Below are 13,040 nucleotides of genomic sequence, written 5' to 3' on the forward strand. Positions count from 1 at the left end.
CCGCCTCTAATTTATTTTGTATCTCATTTATAGCATTTTTAATTAATCATGACTATTTTTTTAGTTACTTGATCTCTGCAGCAATAGATTCTCTGCTGTCTTCCATGCTTTTTTCAAGCCCAGCAATTAATCTTAAGACTATTATTCTAAATTCCTGTTCAACAGTTAAATTGTTTATATCTGTTTTGATCAATTATTTAGCTGTCATTTCTTCCTGGACTTTCTTTTGAGGAGAAATCTTCTGTTTCATCACTTTGGCTAGTTTTCTGTTCCTTATTCATTTTAAAACCTTGTTATGTGTCCTCTACCTCCGAGCACTACTATATTACAGAGGGGTCATGCACTGTTCAGGGCCTGGCCCTTCAGGAGGTGTTTTTTGGGGTGAGTTATTTGCTGTCTACTGTTGTGACTTGGGTTACTTTATCTCTCTACTTGTAGTGATGTTTTAGACCCTCCACCAGGTGTGCTTTGATTTGTTCATTGAAGTAGCCCTGGAAAGGAAAACAGGCAAACAAAAAAAACAAAAAAAAAAAAACAAACAAAAAATAAAACCAAACAAACACACATGCAAACACTCAAAAAACCCCCAAAACAAAAAACCAGAAACACCAGCTACAAGTACAAACAGGGTGGAAGTGGTGCTGATGGAAGAGGCCTTATCCCATACAAAGAGAGAAATGACAGAGACAGGAAAAAGAAAAAATAAAAATTGACCAGGTAGAGAAACCATATGGCTTAATCCAGAGAGAGAGAAAGGAAAATAAATATGGAGATGTAGAATGTATCAAGAGAATAGATTAAATATGTCTGCTTAAACAAACAACAACCAGAGAAACCAGACTAGAGGAGGGAAGAGATAAGAAGAAAAGGAAGGAAGAATATATCTATATAATAAGAATTGTCTGAGAATTAAACCAGACAATGCAACCATGCTGTTCTGGAGGAGGGGCTGTCTGGTTCATCGGTGTCAATCCCACTCTCGTAGATACACAGTTACCAGGTGCGGAGGGACGTGGTTTGTTGTAGGCGGGTCCTGCTTCTATTGTGGGCCTGCTGTCGTTCCCTGAAGGTTCCCCACCTGTGGCCCATTAGGTTGTCCAGGTGGGTCCCTGGAAACAATCTGCCTCTTTTCCTCCCAGACTCTTGGGTTTCAAAATTCTTTGGTGTCAACATGGCTTTGTTTGAGAGACATGGGAACTTTGGATCCCCCTACTTCTCCTCCATGTTGGCCCCTTCCTTCAACCCCTCACTTCTGAGGAACTGCTGCTTAGATCCTCTGGGGGAGGGTCTAACTGAGCAATGACCAGGTGCCAGCCTGCCCCCAGGAACGTGGTTGAGACTGCGCTGCTGCTGGTACCCAGAGATTGCGACTGGGTGCCAGCCCACCCCAGAAAAAGTTCGTGTGATTTTTTAACAGCAGCATTTCAGGCATTATGGAAAATCACAACACCATCTAGTGCCAGGCTTCTTCATTAACCTCCTTATTCCAACACCAGTGAATGTGATTGTTCTCTGGTGTCTGCTGGGACCTTTGCCTGTGGGGTGGCCTCACAGCCTCTACCAAATGTCCTCCCTGCAGGGGAAGTGCCACTCCCCAGTGGCCCATGGACCCCTTGGAGCTTGCTCTCTGCTCCTAGGGATTTGCCCTTCCCACCAGAGCACCGCCAGGTATCAACCTGTGGAGTTTCAGACTCTGCGCTCCCTGTGTATAGTCTTAATGAAATTTAAACCCTCTCCTTTCTCCTTTATCCCTTTTTTGTTGAGTCCTTGTGGCTGTTTCCACTTTTCCACTTTCTCTCCAGATACTTTTGGGGGGGGGTGCTTTTCCCATACTCTCCCCTCCCCTGTCTCCAACCTCTCTCCACAAGCAAAACCAGCTCCCTGCCCTCTGTGGCTTCTCTCCCTGCTGGTTCACCTCTCCGTGCCGTGTACCTGCCAAGTTCTGTGGTTCAGGTTGTACAGATTGCTGTGTTAATCCTCAGATCAGTTTTCTAGGTGTGCCAGATGGTTCATTGTTGATCTGGCTGTGTTTCAGGGTTGAGAGACACAAAAAAAGCTTCCATGCTGTGCCGCCATCTTGGCCTCTCCTCCAAAAGGAGGTTCTTTACTCTGACATTGCTATGGATGGCTTAGGAGGAATCAGACACAACTGTATTTATGATAGACTGTGTCTTAGTTACCTCAGTGTCCCGTTGCTCCAAAAGCAAAAGTGGTTCAAATGGGTAAAATACTTGGGTTCTTGATGGTCCAATGACCGCTTTTTGTCATGCTAAAAGTTTCTCAGTTGTTGTGTTCTTTTTCATATTCCAAGACAATTTCTGTTCACCAGTTCATTAAAGGATATGATAAGGACATCCAGATAGAAGAGATGCATAGGATGTGGTATAGGGAAGGAATGTGGAGCTTCCTTTCTATCTAGAGATACTCCATTCTCCCCAAATCTCCCTGTGTTCCAATTTCTGTCTTTTATGTGTTTTAATAGCTTGTTATGTGTCCCACACCTGTGAGTACTACTATATTAAAAAGGGGTCATCCTCTCTCCAGGGCCTAGCACTTCAAGAAGTGTTTTTGGAGTGTGCTGCATGCACTCTGTTGTGTCTTTGGCTATTCTATCCTACTGCTCACAGTGGGGGATTGTTTGGACCTTTCACCAGGTTTGCTTTGATTTTTTCATTGCAGTAACCCTGGAAAAAAGGGAAAAAAGTGTATGTTGGAGGGGAAGACTTATCTGGTACAAAGAGAAAAATGAAAGGAGCGGGGGGGGGGGGGTGGGGAAATAAAAAAGAAAAACAAGACAGGGAATCAGGGAAACTATAAGTCTTAATCCAGAGAGAGAGACAGAGAGAGAGGAAAATAAAGAAGAAGGAGATACAGAAAATGTGTAAAAAGAATAGGATAAAAATGATTAAACAAACAACCAGAACAGAGAAAGGGAACAAAAAGGATATATAATAATAGGAATTGACCAAAAATCAAATCATAAACTATGAGCTTGATTCCAAATGAAAGAAAAAAAAAGGAGGGGGCGGGTAGGAAAAAAAAAGGGAAGAGAGAAGAGATGGAAAGAAAAGAAAAGAGAAAACAACAACAACAACAGACTAACATACAAAATAACTGGACAGTTGTCTGTTGGTGCCTGGAACCGGTGGCTGTGCTCGTCTGGAGAAGAGGCCGTATGATTCCATCAGTGTCCATCTCACTCCAGTAGATAAGCAGTTACCAGCATGGAGGGGTGGCATTTGGGGAAGAGGTCCCTGGGCTGACTCTTCTCCTCTGCAGGCACTCGCACATGGTCGGCTCCAGTGTGAAGAAAGTCACCCAACTCTGATAACTCTAATCTGTAGCTCCTAAGGCTGTTTGCAAAGTAGAAACTGGCTTTTTTGGTATCTTTGTATTTTTCATTCCCCAGTCTGTGGTCCAGAGAGGTTTTTCTCTTACCCAAATACAATACCACACTTCTACAGCCTCCCTTCTCTTCCTTTTATTTCTCCACCAACAGCATTCCCCCACTCCATGACTATGCTGCTCTTTCTATCTCTCCCAATTCACAAACACGCAACTTGTCCTGCCAAGTTGTCTCTTTCCACCTGTGGAAATTTTTTTGTCACTCTGCAGCCTCTATGCCTGGGTATTCCAAGCATTCTGACCTCAATACAGCTGTGGGGACAAGGGGAATTCCGGTTCCCCTACTTCTCCACCATCTTAACTCCACTCAGCAAAATACAGTTTTATTTTATAGAGATTTAATTTTGGATATACTATATGGACATTATTTAGAGGTACTGTATGCAGGCTTAGATGATTCCCAATGTGTAGTACATTTTTTCTGGGTCTTGGAGTCAAACTAATTGAAAAAGCAAACAAGAATAAGGAAGATAAAAACCAAAACATCACCTCTAGTAAAAAGCTGATACAGGAGAACACAATTTGTATCAATGGGCAAGTGGCATTTCTAATGGTGAACCGAAGAATTAGATAGGCATTCCCACTCAACAGACTGAAATGGGGCAGGGCTCTCCCCTAGAGAGGAGCAAAGCCTCTCTAGGAAAACAAACAAACAAACAAACAAACAAACAAACAAACAGAATATTTTATCAGCATGTAAATCATTCACAAGGGAAAGAGGAGTGTGTCCAATATTTCTTCCCAAACATCAAGAAGATGTTATCCACTTTCTCTAGTGAGTGAAGTGGTAGTGTTCTGTAAATGTGAAACCAAAGTGTTCTGTAAATGTAGCTATTCCTCAGGAAAAGAAACAAGTAGAGAAAAACCATCTACATGCTTTTTGGTATTTTAGAAGGGGAATAAGTATTTTGTATTAAAATCAACAAGTTTAAAGGAAAAAAGAAAAAAAGGAAAAGAATATGAAAACATAGCTTCTTAATTACAGTTTCTATCTATATATTTTCATTATTCTTTGCTAGTGACATTTTAATAGAATTTGAGAACTTTCTATAGTGGTTAACTTGCTTTGGAATTCCTTTGCCTGCCTAATGATTATTTTTGGTCTTCTTTTCCTCCTACAATTATGCATTAAGAAGAGCATTCTGCAATTTTACAATTTTAGGGTCCACAATTCTTCCATTAAAACTTTTTGTTGCTGTTGTTAACTAATCTTAAAAAATAACATGTTTGTCATTCGAAGGAGATTCTAATTTCACTACAGTAAATATTAAAAAAAAAAAGGCTTACTGAGGAATGTTATAAACACATATTGTAGACATTTCATTATTCCACAGGCAGTTATGCTTTGACTAGCACATCTGGACTGGGTGGCCACAGAAAGTACTACAGCAAAAAGGGAGCGGCCCCCACTCCCACAATGTCACATAAATATGGAGAGGGAATAGGAAGTGACTTTGTTAGAAAAGATGGCTTCTAGGGGTGCCTGGGTGGCTCAGTCAGTTAAGTATCCGACTTGGTCTCAGGTCATGATCTCGCAGTTCATGAGTTCGAACCTCGCATCGGGCTCTGTACTGACAACTCAGAGTCTGGAGCCTACTTCAGATTCTGTTTCTCTCTCTGCCCCTCCCCCACTCAGGATCTGTCTCTCTCTGTCCGTCTTTCACTCAAAAAATAAATAAAACATTAAAAAAGAAAAGAAAAGATGGCTTCTAGTCCAGCTTCTACTACTACTCTTCTCCCATTGAGGTCAGTGAGACCTGTGGTGTCAGCTTCTTGGTATGCAACCAAAAGAGAAAAGGAAATGAGTTTTCAAAGAAAATTGAATTTATCTCTTTTCACTGCCCCAAAGATTTAGTAGATGTTAATGGCTTAATATAGTTTTTATTAACTGAATTAATTTTTTAACGAAAAGAATTTAAATAATTATTTAAAAATATGGAGATATGGTGTCTTAACTCAGAGGTGTGAGTTATTGACATCATAATGGGGAAGATATGTAAGTAGGCTCTTGGTAAGTCTTCCAACCACTGTCAGTAACTGCCTACTATTTCATTTTCCACTGTTACATGTCAACATTTTCTTACTATTTTTAACAACACCATTTTTTAATAGCACCATTTTTATAAAATATACAATATTGAAAATAAGTGGAATATAACCCACAAGTAGTGTAAATACTTTAATATTTAGTTTTCTGCTATAATAATGCCACATAATCAACAATTTCAAAATCTCAGTAATTTAAAGTAACAAATGATTATGGTTTTTGCTCCCAAGTCTGCAGGTTATTTGGGGTAGCCTCTCCTTCATGCTGTGGTTTACCTGAGCTTGACTCCTGGCTGTGGGGATGAAGTCACATCTGATCCATTTTCTTCAATCAGTGGCTACTCAAGGTATGTTCTTTTCATGGTGCAAGGCAGAAATACAAGGGAACAAGTCTTTGAAAGGACATCTAAAACCTTTGCTTGCCTCAGTATGCAAGCATTCCACTGGTCAAAACAAGACACATGGACAAGCTCAATATCAATTGGCTGAGTGGAAAAATGTACTCTATATTATAATAGGAATTGCAAAGTCATATGGCAAAAGACACGGGTGTTTATTTCTTTAACATTAACAGCTAAAGAGTTTGGAGTAACAATCCAAATGAAAAATATCAAAGACAAATAAAATAAAAAAAACTAAACTTGAATTTTATCATGGACACTTCAAGACAAATATGATATTCTGAATCAGCAACATATTAGACATTACATACACGTGCATACTTTCCTCTACAGCAATTCTAAGATTTTATAATTTCCTTTTATAATTTATTATTTTAGTTAGTAATAACTCTTAGTGATAGTACAATCTGGGGTCACCTGACCTAGAAATCTTCAACATGTGCATGTGATGAATATTTATTGTATATAGCTGTCAAGCATCTTTTCCTCCTTTTTTGGTAACTGTGCATCACCTTCCTATTAAGAAACCACCTGGAGGCCATGTTTCACCCATTCTGTGAAGGCACAGCTGACCTCATATCTCATCTCCAGGGGTAAGAATGTGATCTATACTGATTGTTATCACATTCCATTCCCCTGTCACAATGTTTGGGTTCTGATAAGGCTTACAAATGAAGCCAAATCAATTAAGACTCATCCTTGGGTCTTTGGCTTAAACTGTTAGGAAAAAAGTGCTTACTTTTTTCTCTGAGTTTGCAGACCTGGTAGAATGTAAGCTTGACAGTGTGTTTGAACAGCTTTGCTACTGCATGAGAAAATCCTGCCTGAGAATATAGCCAAGACATAGGAAGGCGGAGCCAAGAGATGGACAGAGATAATGTTTGAGCTCCTAATTCCAGTCTGAAGTCATCTGTGTATGTGTACTTCCCAGTTACAAAACTAACACATTTTCATTGTGTTTGAGTCATTTTGATTGTGTTTGTCACTTGAAATCTATACCATTCATACTAACACCAGTTGCGGGTTTTTCTTCTGCAGTCCTTCTCCAAAATGCCCCATTTCTGGACTCACTTATTTCACCTTGCTTGCACACACATGTCCCCACATCTTTCAAGGATCCTCTACTTTCTTATAATCTTAATTTTTCACTATATCCTAGATGCATAATTCATTTGTTATTTTTCCTGAAAGAGCAGAGTTGCTGAATTAAGTTGCTATTTAACCAGCATTTTTGTTTTCTCATTTAAGCATTCATATTAACCCCCAGATCTCAGTGAAAATGTGTCCCAAGTTTTATATATTTCATCGTATGTCTTAAGACTCTGACTATACCTATTACTGTGCTATTCGTTTCCTTCAAAGGAAGGAAGACTTCCCTTCAAAGTATACTAAATTTCTGTCTGGAAGAACAAATGCCGTATCTCATGGATGAATGTATTCTTGTAAACCATGTGACACCTGCCATTTTTCTCCTTTGTATTTATGGCTTCATCAGTACCTGCTAAGCTACAATGTTAAATTGTCTTTTGACCAATATAGATTGCCAACCCCTTCCTTGCTGATGCTAAGCCTCTTTGTAAAAAGGCCATGATGTATTGAAGCCATACTTCTATGCCAAAACCACTAATAGAGCTTATGTACTGATGGATGGAAGCTCTTGATATGCCAAAGCCTTGTTTTGAATTCCTTTCCTCCAACAATGACATGTTGCTTGAGTCTCAAATCAGTGTTGCCTTTTAATTCAGATATATCACAATGATTATCAATTTATATGCATAGTTTAATCTATGGGAACTTGTGAAAAAAATTTGAAAGATGGAGGCAATATTATGGTACTCAGAATTACTCTGATCCCTTAAACCTTCTATCAGGTTTTGCCTTTCTTTCTATGACTACTTGCCTCAAGGTTTCTTGATTTCTTGGGAGGGAGAGGAGACTTGTCCCTTGCAGTCCTTCATTGGTGGAATTCTACATTATTACAGCTTCTGATCATGTTGAGAATCCCACCACAAAAAAATAAAACATTTAAGATTGGATACATTGGGTTCATGAATTCTTATAGGCATTAAACTTATAAACTAACTCCTAAGATACAGCTTCATTATCTCATCTTATCCTCAGAACAACAAACGATTAGATCAATGCAGGTTAACACTACAGAAGCTTAACACTAAAATAGAATGGGGTATATCTTTAGGCAAGCAGGAACACTTCAGAAGTCTCAGTGGATCCATCATTCCCTGTTAGAAATTAGAGAGCTATTAGAATTATTTAAATCATCAGACTTATTCTTTGGTTCCTTTTTTGACTATCTGGGATGGTTATTTTGGACTCACTTAAGCACCTAGCTCTGCTTCAAGCCCCTACCCTTGAGCACATACATATAAATAATTCTGGGAATTGACTTCTTGTTTCACTTGTTTACTTTAATGTATTTATGGGTTAGCAGTACTGTTGTTACAATATTTAAATGCATAAATCCTTATATTTTGAAATATACTTTAACTCAGTACTGTGATAATTGTTAACACTTAATAATTTATCTTATTTAAGTCTTTTGCAATGATACACCAATAGTTTCCAAACTTTTGTTCCTATGAAATTCTGTGAGAGAGGAAACTAAGTCAGGAAAGATGTGACAGGAAAATACTGTCCCTGAGGGGCTTTCTCAGATGCTCTATGGTGCAGTTGTGGACTGAATAAGTTAAAGTATAAACATCTTACATCTGGCCAGATTTTGGCCCTGTGGTAATGTCATAATGGAAGAGAAGCCACAGAATTACCTTCTCTATATTTAGTGTCTTGCTGTAGCTGATATTCTGTGGTTGTACGTATTATTAATATCTATTAACCTCAGAATAAAATGTCATATTGAAATTGAAAAAGGATGTTGGGACTGTGCTAAAAGATTGCTTTTTTAGATGCAATGAGATGTAAAATAGAACCTCTGTTTCCAAGTGGTACATTTTATAAGAATTGGGTGTTACTTTAAGAATTCTGCACTATTCTATCTTAGGCACTTGTAACTTATCAATGCCAGTCCTCTCTGTAATTTAATTTGGGATATTTCCTTTTCTCTTTCTCTCCTTTTTGACAAGTGTTATTTTGCTGAAGATTTTCTATTCCCCTTCCAAGAAAAAATCGTTTTCTTTTAACTCATTGAAAATAACATTTGGAGTCCATAGAGATTAATGAGATGGTACATATGAAAAAGTACCAATATTATAATTAAAATATACTAATTATTAGAAAAATGATAATAAAAAGATATTGTTTAACTATATCTAGCACATTTTTGACAGCAGTACCAGGCACACATATTGGAAGAGTGACTACTACCAGCAAGATAAAATGCTAGGTATGAAAGGTAAAAACATAAAGAACTTGTGGCCTTTGCTCTGAAGAGCCTGTCATTTACTGAAATCTGGCCAGCATTTACCTGAAGATCAGAGAATTTTGCATCTTATTCCCTGGTTAACCCAAATATATATATACACACACACACACACACACATACTATATATTAAATTAACCTTCATATATATGTATTTACATAGATATGTATATCTATGTATATATATGTGATTAACCTTTATATATATACATGAAAAATAACTATTTTACTATAAGGTCTTTTTTTACTATGTATATGTAAGTCTTTATTACTGTATATTGAACTAACCTTTATATATATACATATATATATATATATATAATCAACTATATATTGAATTAACCTTCAATTGTTAATATTAACAATTCAATATATAGTTGATTATACATATATATGTATATATATAAAGGTTAGTTCAATATACAGTAATAAAGACCTTATGTATACATAGTAAAAAAAGACCTTATAGTAAAATAGTTATTTTTCATATATATATATATATATAAAGGTTAATTCAATATACAGTAAAAAAGACGTTATATACATATATAGTAAAAAAAAGACCTTATAGTGAAATACAGTTATTTATATATATATATGTATGTTATATATATATAACATATACATGTGTTAATTCAATATACAGTAAAAAAGACCTTATATATATATATAGTAAAAAAAGAGCTTATAGTAAAATACAGTTATTTTTCACTATATCTTTGAAATGAATTAAATTCCTTATGCTGCATATAAAATTTCACACTAAAGATACTAATTTAAAATAGTTAAAAGTGAATCTAAAGTTTGGTCCTATTTGTCCTTTATTCACTCTTATATTTGTCTATAAATTATTTACAGATAGCATCCAAAAATTATTTAAAAATATAAACATTTGCTTTTCAAAAGCTTTTTGCATATTTTTGAAGTTTACATAGGGCCTTTGTTAATTCCAATTTTTAAAAAGCTTATTTACAACAATATAAAATACATGAGTTTGAAGCAAAATCTTGTTTTCAAAACTTCTTTAAATCACAGAAATTTTAGTTATAGCAGTAGAAAGCCTTTAAAACAATGTTTCATTTTCTTATGTTGGGAGATTACAAAGATATTTCTACTCCAACCACCCTCTTTGGTGAAAACAGAAAATAAAAAGAGCAAAACTATAATTCCATTCTTCTCTAATAAAACTATGAGATTTTCAGAGCAAATAATAAACAATAAGAACCTGAATAGAAATGCCAATCAAGTGGAATTTGGAATAATCTATAGAGGAAATAGTACCAACAGATTTTGTGCATGGCACAAACTTCTTAGAAATATGGTGGTCTCTGACCTTAAAAATCTAATCAAAGATTTCTTTCTTTGAACAGTGAGCTACCAGGGATTTGGAACTATACACAAATCCTATTCCATAGTGTGAGAATAGAAAAGCCACAAAGAAAAATTATTTTTTCCACAGAAGTTAATAAGAGTTGGAAGTAGTAGCAAGGAATATGTTTGATGATCAGCCAGATAATTGTATAAAGTCATTTAGGGCTATCTAGAAGTAATTCAAGCAGTTGACTTGAAATCTCTTAACTCTCTTGACTGTCAGATGTCCCGGGAGGAAAAATAGGAGGTAGGTGACCTGGTCTAATTTTCCTGTCACCTGGATTTCTGGGGAAATTTTCTACTGATATTTGGTTGGGAGGAAGAAACCTTATCTCTGAAATGCCCTTTGTAGAGGGTCCCTGGCTAAGTGTTACCTATAAGAACTAGAATCTAGAATCTATGAAGCATGGTGATATTTTATAAGTTATGCAGCTCTCTTAGATTTAAAATGGAGATGTTTTATATCTTAAAATCTTTGATGTGTGAGATAACTCTATAATCCTTGTTTAGAGACCCAATCTATTTTTCTGAGTCAGATATTCATGTGCAGTGCAGGAAGTGGGACCTGAAGAGCTGTCGTTGATATCTTAGGCTTTTCTCTGTTTTGTCTAAACCTCCTAATTAACTCTATCTTTGAAATTATTAGTAAAGCTTGATGCTAAACTAAGATCTCAGATTTGATAATCCAGTTCTACATGTTAACCTGGGGGAACAAAATGCACTAATGCCACAAAGGAATCCTATAAAATAAAAAGCTTCGTAATGAGCTATACAGATTTTCTGTTCATTTTAAAAACGTATTTAGACACAGGCAAAAGTACTATGAGGAAAATAAATGATATTTGAGCTTACACAGAAGGTTTGATAAAAAAGTGTCCTGAGACAATATATGCAAAATGATGCTGTCCCAGCTCACATGGGCCCCCTAAACCCAAACATACAAATACAGAGCTTTAGCTGAATTGAGACCTAGTCATAATAAAAATTGTTAATAATCAAAAACTAAATGACAAGGGCACCTGGGTGGCTCAGTCAGTTAAGTGTCTGGCTCTTGATTTTGGCTTAGGGCATGATCTCACGTTCAAGAGTTCAAGCCTGGCATCAGGCTATGCACTGATGTTGCAGAGCCTGCTTGGGATTCTCTCTCTTTCCTTCTCTCTGCCCCTCCCCTCTTACTCTGTCTCTCTCTTTTTCTCAAAATAAATAAATAAACCTAAAAAAATACTAAATGACATATGGCTCATGTTAAGTAATTATAAAAGAAGGAAAGGAAGATAAACAAAAGATAGCAGTACAAAATCAATGGTATTCTTAAAAATCACCAACAAATTTGGAAAAGATAATTTAAAAACATATAGTTTACAATAAAAACAAAACCATAAGGAACATAAGAATAAATGTAACAAAAATAGTAAGTGATACTATAAAGAAAATTTTAGAATGTTTAAGACACACAAAAAGAAACAGTAATATATTTATACATATGAATGGGATTTCTGAAATTAAAAATATGCTAACTAAAATAAAAATTCAATAGAAAATTTGGAATGTAAAATTAAGGAAATATCTTAGGACATAGAGGAAAAAGACAAGAGACAGAAAATAGAATAGATAAGAATATTAGAGGATTATTCTAGGAATCTCAACATTTAATTGTAGTGATTTTTGAAGAGACTATAGGGAAAACAGGAAAAAGGCAATTGTGAGTTCAAGCATACAAGTACTGTATATAGATTAAAAATTGAAATATTGAGAGCAGTGCATATTGTAATACTTCAGAAAACTGAGGGGGGGGGAAGGAGACAAGCTATTTAATTTCTTTGGATCTTAATTTCTTTCTCTGTCATTAAGGATACTACTTTTTCTTAAGTTTGTTATAAGAAATAAGTAGGCTAGTATAAAACTTGGTGCATAGGAAGTGCTAAAGTAGTGTTAGCTATTATTAGAAAACTTACAGCAACACTGGAAGCTTGAGCACAGTAGAATAATATCTTTAAAATCTTCAGGAGGATGATTTCTAGCTTAGAATTTTGTAGCTAGCCAAACTACAAGTCATGATTTGTGGCAGAGAATAGATACTTCTCACATATGAAAACCTGAAATATTATAACTCCCATGTACCTTTTTTTCACCAAAATAAGGTAGTCAACCCAGAAAGAGGAAAATAAGGTTTTGAGATAGAATTAAATACCAAAAAGAAACTAAGGGAATGTTCAATATAATGACAAAAAGTCCCAGAACAGTAGGGTTCCACCAGGCTAGAAGTAAACCAGTAAATACTAGATTGGGACATTAGTGGGATTTGTGAGAAAGGTCTTTTTAGGAAAATAAAGTTAATACATTATCTGACAGTTTTGGCCATGTGAATAATTTGAGTAAAAAGCATTAGAGAGAAGTGTTGGAGTTTGGAGAAAAGTTTAGTA

General features: G+C 35.9%; 1 long non-coding RNA gene across 2 annotated transcripts in view; it reads left to right on the top strand.

Annotated features, from left to right (window-relative positions):
* Nucleotides 1-722: 722 nt before the first annotated feature.
* The window catches only part of LOC123598347, an 82,019-nt gene continuing 69,701 nt past the window's right edge, over nt 723-13,040 (top strand). Inside the window, exons 1-2 of one of the 2 annotated variants that reach the window (XR_006712559.1) lie at nt 723-5,798; nt 6,377-6,445. This is a non-coding gene — a long non-coding RNA (uncharacterized LOC123598347). The remainder of the gene's footprint in view (nt 5,799-6,376; nt 6,446-13,040) is intronic. The other variant, XR_006712560.1, reaches the window with a different exon arrangement.

This window comes from Leopardus geoffroyi, chromosome C1, assembly GCF_018350155.1.
Source record: "Leopardus geoffroyi isolate Oge1 chromosome C1, O.geoffroyi_Oge1_pat1.0, whole genome shotgun sequence".
Classification (NCBI taxonomy): domain Eukaryota; kingdom Metazoa; phylum Chordata; class Mammalia; order Carnivora; family Felidae; genus Leopardus; species Leopardus geoffroyi.